The sequence below is a fragment of the Notolepis coatsorum genome (genome assembly GCF_963971535.1).
Source record: "Notolepis coatsorum genome assembly, chromosome: 17".
NCBI lineage: Eukaryota > Metazoa > Chordata > Actinopteri > Aulopiformes > Paralepididae > Notolepis > Notolepis coatsorum.
In genome coordinates this window covers 18,114,705-18,120,894 of record NC_140181.1, presented here as the reverse complement: position 1 = coordinate 18,120,894, position 6,190 = coordinate 18,114,705, and positions in this window count along the sequence as shown.

Below are 6,190 nucleotides of genomic sequence, written 5' to 3'. Positions count from 1 at the left end.
ACTTCGAAAGAGTGCCTAAGCTTTAACCAGTGTAGAAACAGGCGTCGGCCAATCGGAGGAGCGTCTTGATAGAAATGCGGCTAGGAAAAAAGATAACGCATACTGCACAGAGTCAGTGGGTTTATCCACCCGCCCCTTAATGAGTGACAGCCCTCAGCTGTAGTCATCATTGGGCGCTCAGCAGACTCTACAGGAAGGGGCGGGCACTCAGCAGACTCTACAGGAAGGGGCGGGCGGTACCTGACACTAGACCAGTGGTTCTCAAACTACGGGTCGCGACCCAATTGGGGTCGCGGGTAGGTGACAGTGGGGTCGCGCATTGGCAAGTAAAATAAATAAAAATCTCTCCTACCTCTCTACCCCTGTGTGTGCATATATATATATATATGTGTGTGTGTGTGTGTGTGTGTGTGTGTGTGTGTGTGTGTGTGTGTCTCTCTGCAGTACCTAGTTTACAGACTTCCAGTCAGGCTGAGTCACTGTTACGGTAAACTGAATAAATATGGAAGGGGAGTGTATGTGTGTGTGTGTGTGTGTGTGTGTGTGTGTGTGTTGTGTGTGTGTGTGTGTGTGTGTGTGTGTGTGTGTGTGTGTGTGTGTGTGTGTGTGTGTGTGTGTGTGTGTGAGTGCGTGTGTGTGTGTGTGTGTCTGTGCGTGTGTGCGTGTGTGTGTGTGTGTCTGTTGTGTTGTGTGTGTGTGTGTGTGTGTCTGTGTGTCTGTGCGTGTGTGGTGTGTGTGTGTGTGTGTCCGTGTCCTAGACAATGGCAGACACGAGACAAGGACATGGGCGTGGGGGGGGGGGGGGCACATGGAGATCCTCATCTTCTGTATTGATCAGTGTGTTTTAACCCCTCCCACCTCCAACACACACACACATGGGTGCATACACAACAGACACACACACACACACGCAGGTTAAGTGAATTAAGGAGTGGATGGAGGGAGGGAGAAGGAGGGGAGAAGGAGCGATGAACACAATCTGAAGGAGGTGCAGAAGATAAGGGCATCTGCTGGAGACAGGAAACACAATTTACCATGAGATGAGTGAGAAGAGAGAGAGAGAGAGAGAGAGAGAGAGAGAGAGAGAGAGAGAGAGAGAGGGAGGGAGAGAGAGAGACAGGTGTGTTGTGTGTGGAGAGAGAGAAGAGAGAGAAAGGCGATTGAGAGAGAGAGGGTTGAGAGAGAGAGGGTGAGAGAGAGAGAGAGAGAGAGAGAGAGAGAGAGAGAGAGAGAGAGAGAGAGAGAGAGAGAGAGAGAGAGAGGAGAGAGAGAGAGCGCAACAGAAACAGCAGGATAAGGGTTAACCACTTTATGCAATTAGACAGCAGTAAATCCACTCTGGCTATTAGACCCTTTATCCTGCTACTGACTCCACTCTCCTTGAGAGACACACACACACACACACACACACACACACACACACACACACACACACACACACACACACACACACACACACACACACACACACACACACACTCGCTTGTTTATATGAATTATGGGGTAATTCCGTAACAGAACATGCAAAATGGTCATTGGGTTTAGTGAGTGTGGAGTCTTCAAGTACACGCATGTACACACACACACACACACGCACACACCACACACACACACACACAGACACACCTACACACACACACACACACACACACACACACACACACACACACACACACACACACACACACACACACACACACACACACACACACACACACACACACACACACACACACACACACACACACACACACACACACACACACACACACACACACACACACACACACACACACACACACACACACACACACACCTGTCGCTGGTCCTGGCTCCATGGCTCCAGTCATGTGTACATGTCGCCCCCTTGAGGAACCTCCGGGAACAACAGCTCCACTGGAGAAACTCTGCACACAGTTGTACCTAGTGAAGAACTGCAGCAAACGACCAGGCAGTGCTTTCAGACCCACCTCTGACCTCTCACCTCTCACCTCTGACCTCTAACCTCTGACCCTCCACAGCTCCTGTTGGTTTTAAACACTGAGAGGAGCCTCTCCTTCCCGACACTGAAATGATTTATGTTTATATGAAATGTGGGTAAATTACATTGACTTACATTCATTGATGTAACAATGATTCCCTCTCACTCCTTACATCATCCTCTGTGCGTTTGTTTACACATACTGCCCCCTCGAGGAAGCTCCTGGAACAACATCCTACTGTCTCCCCTAACCTGAGCTTAAAGGGGACATGCATTATAAATAGCCTTTTCCAGTGTTTAGCATGTTTTCTATAGCAATTGGGGATTATATCAATGTGGTCTGTGTCGTTAATTATCATATTGACTCATCAGTCTAGTCTCGAGTTCACGAGATCCTCCCTCACTCAACTAAGCTGTTCTGATTTGACGGTATTGCTGACGTGAATAGGGTACTGATTTGCATAACTAACGCCCCCTCTATGGTTGACAGCGACAGCAGAGCGAGTAGAAATATCTTCACTTCCTCAAACAGAGCGAGGCAGAGAGAACGAGCGAGCGAGAGAGAGGGAGAGAGAGAGATAGAGAGGGAGAGAGAGAGAGAGAGGGACCGGGTGCAGGAGGGTGTGAAACACAAACACACACGCATTTGACGCGCAGGGCTTCTCCCTGGTAGAGAGAGAGAGAGAGAGAGAGAGAGAGAGAGAGAGAGAGAGAGAGAGAGAGAGAGAGAGAGAGAGAGAGAGAGAGAGAGGGGCCGTGGTGCAGGAGTGTGTGAAACACAAACACAACACACGCATTTACACACACAACCTGGACCGCGCGGGGGAAGCAATGGAGAGATAACTTTATGCTCTGTGTCCCTCTCTCTCTCCCTCCCTCCCTCTCCCCCCTCTCTCTCTCTCTCTCTCTCTCTCTCTCTCTCTCTCTCTCTCTCTCTCTCTCTCTCTCTCTCTCTCTCTCTGTCTGCCAGTCGCAGACTGTGGGTGACTCTCACTCAAAGCGCTTATGGGCAGAGCCCATCCAATAACAGCCTGATATCCTGAGGCTGGAAAATGAGGCTTTTGAGTAGGCCTACTTCATTAGAGATATAAAACAATGCATTTTTTTTTTTTTTTTTTTTTTAAACCTTTCTGATGTGTTCAATAGACTCACAGGAATTGTGTAAAGTTGCCCAAATAGTGCTAGGAATAGCAATGCATGTCCCCTTTAACACTATACAGTAGAGCCAGCGTTTCCATGGCTACCGAGCCACTAGAGACACATTCAGAAAACTCCACCTGTTTTCTACCGAGGAGCGTAGGGGTCTTGAGGGTGTGTAGTTAGAAGATGCAGAGCGTAGGGGTCTTGAGGGTGTGTAGTTAGAAGATGCAGAGCGTAGGGGTCTTGAGGGTGTGTAGAAGATGCAGATCATAGAGGTCTTGAGGGTGTGTAGTTAGAAGATGCAGAGCGTATGGTCTTGAGGGTGTGTAGTTAGAAGATGCAGAGCGTAGGGGGTCTTGAGGGTGTGTAGTTAGAAGATGCAGAGCGTAGGGGTCTTGAGGGTGTGTAGTTAGAAGATGCAGAGCGTAGGGGTCTTGAGGCTGTGTAGTTAGAAGATGCAGAGCGTAGGGGTCTTGAGGGTGTGTAGTTAGAAGATGCAGAGCGTATGGTCTTGAGGGTGTGTAGTTAGAAGATGCAGAGCGTAGGGGGTCTTGAGGGTGTGTAGTTAGAAGATGCAGAGCGTAGGGGACTTGAGGGTGTGTAGTTAGAAGATGCAGAGTGTAGGGGTCTTGAGGGTGTGTAGTTAGCAGATGCAGAGCGTAGGGGTCTTGAGGGTGTGTAGTTAGAAGATGCATAGCGTAGGGGTCTTCAGGGTGTGTAGTTAGAAGATGCAGAGCGTAGGGGTCTTGAGGGTGTGTAGTTAGAAGATGCAGAGCGTAGGGGTCTTGAGGGTGTGTAGTTAGAAGATGCAGAGCGTAGGGGTCTTGAGGGTGTGTAGTTAGAAGATGCAGAGCGTAGGGGTCTTGAGGGTGTGTAGTTAGAAGATGTAGAGCGGAGGGGTCTTGAGGGTGTGTAGTTAGAGGATGCAGAGTGTAGGGGTCTTGAGGGTGTGTAGTTAGAAGATGCAGAGCGTAGGTGTCTTGAGGGTGTGTAGTTAGAAGATGCAGAGCGTAGGGGTCTTAAGGGTGTGTAGTTAGAAGCTGCATAGTGTAGAGGTCTTGAGGGTGTGTAGTTAGAATATGCAGAGCGTAGGGGTCTTGAGGGTGTGTAGTTAGAATATGCAGAGCGTAGGGGTCTTGAGGGTGTGTAGTTAGAATATGCAGAGCGTAGGGGTCTTGAGGGTCTGTAGTTAGAAGATGCAGAGCGTAGGGGTCTTGAGGGTGTGCAGTTAGAAGATGCAGAGCGTAGGGGTCTTGAGGGTGTGTAGTTAGAAAATGCAGAGCGTAGGGGTCTTGAGGGTGTGTAGTTAGAAGATGCAGAGCGTAGGGGTCTTGAGGGTGTGTGTAGTTAGAAGATGCAGAGTGTAGGGGTCTTGAGGGTGTGTACTGTAGTTAGAAGATGCAGAGTGTAGGGGTCTTGAGGGTGTGTAGTTAGAAGATGCAGAGTGTAGGGGTCTTGAGGGTGTGTAGTTAGAAGATGCAGAGCATAGGGGTCTTGAGGGTGTGTAGTTAGAAGATGCAGAGCGTAGGGGTCTTGAGGGTGTGTAGTTAGAAGATGCAGAGCGTAGGGGTCTTAAGGGTGTGTAGTTAGAAGATGCAGAGCGTAGGGGTCTTGAGGGTGTGTAGTTAGAAGCTGCATAGCATAGAGGTCTTGAGGGTGTGTAGTTAGAATATGCAGAGCGTAGGGGTCTTGAGGGTGTGTGGTTAGAATATGCAGAGCGTAGGGGTCTTGAGGGTGTGTAGTTAGAATATGCAGAGCGTAGGGGTCTTGAGGGTCTGTAGTTAGAAGATGCAGAGCGTAGGGGTCTTGAGGGTGTGCAGTTAGAAGATGCAGAGCGTAGGGGTCTTGAGGGTGTGTAGTTAGAAAATGCAGAGCGTAGGGGTCTTGAGGGTGTGTAGTTAGAAGATGCAGAGCGTAGGGGTCTTGAGGGTGTGTGTAGTTAGAAGATGCAGAGTGTAGGGGTCTTGAGGGTGTGTACTGTAGTTAGAAGATGCAGAGTGTAGGGGTCTTGAGGGTGTGTAGTTAGAAGATGCAGAGTGTAGGGGTCTTGAGGGTGTGTAGTTAGAAGATGCAGAGCATAGGGGTCTTGAGGGTGTGTAGTTAGAAGATGCAGAGTGTAGGGGTCTTGAGCCCTGTGACTATTCTAATGGAAGTGCATTAGAAAGTTGAGCCTGCAGTGACTTGAACGATCCACTAGAGGGAACTAGAGATCACAGCATGACCTAGGCCTACACTTTGACATTTAATTTGACTGGCTTGCTGGCCTATTTCGACGGGCAAGTGCATTAGAAAGTTGTAGGACCTATTTTTCTGAACAAGATGAGTATTTTAATGATTTTTTGGGGCATGTGCGCACCCGTGGGACCCCACGGAAAATGTAAAACGTTTATAGCTTGGCCCCATGATGTATTCGCTAATGGACGTGCATTACAAAGCTGTAGCCCTTGCCTATATGCACCCGCTTGAATATTTCCAGACAGATCCGCGCATGCCCGCTCCCGTGGGAGCCTATGGAAAATATTCGATTTTTATAGCTCAGCCCTGTGACTATTTTCTAATGGAAGTGCATTTGAAGGTTGAGCCTGCAGTGACTTGAACGATCCACTAGAGGGAACTAGAGATCACAGCATGACCTAGGCCTACACTTTGACATTTAATTTGACTGGCTTGCGGGCCTATTCTGACGGGCAAGTGCATTAGAAAGTTGTAGGACTTATTCTTATGAACAAGATGAGTATTTTAATGTTTTTTTTGGGGCACGTGCGCACCTGTGGGACCCCACGGAAAACGTTCAACTTTTATAGCTTGGCCCCATGATGTATTCGCTAATGGAAGTGCATTAAAAAGCTGTAGCCCTTGCCTATATCCATCCGCTTGAATATTTCCAGACAGATCCACGCATGCCCGCTCCCGTGGGAGCCTATGGAAAATATTAGATTTTTATTGCTCAGCCCTGTGACTATTTTTCTAATGGAAGTGCATTATAAAGCTGAGCCTGCAGTGACTTGAACGATCCACTAGAGGGAACTAGAGATCACAGCATGACCTAGGCCTACACTTTGACATTTA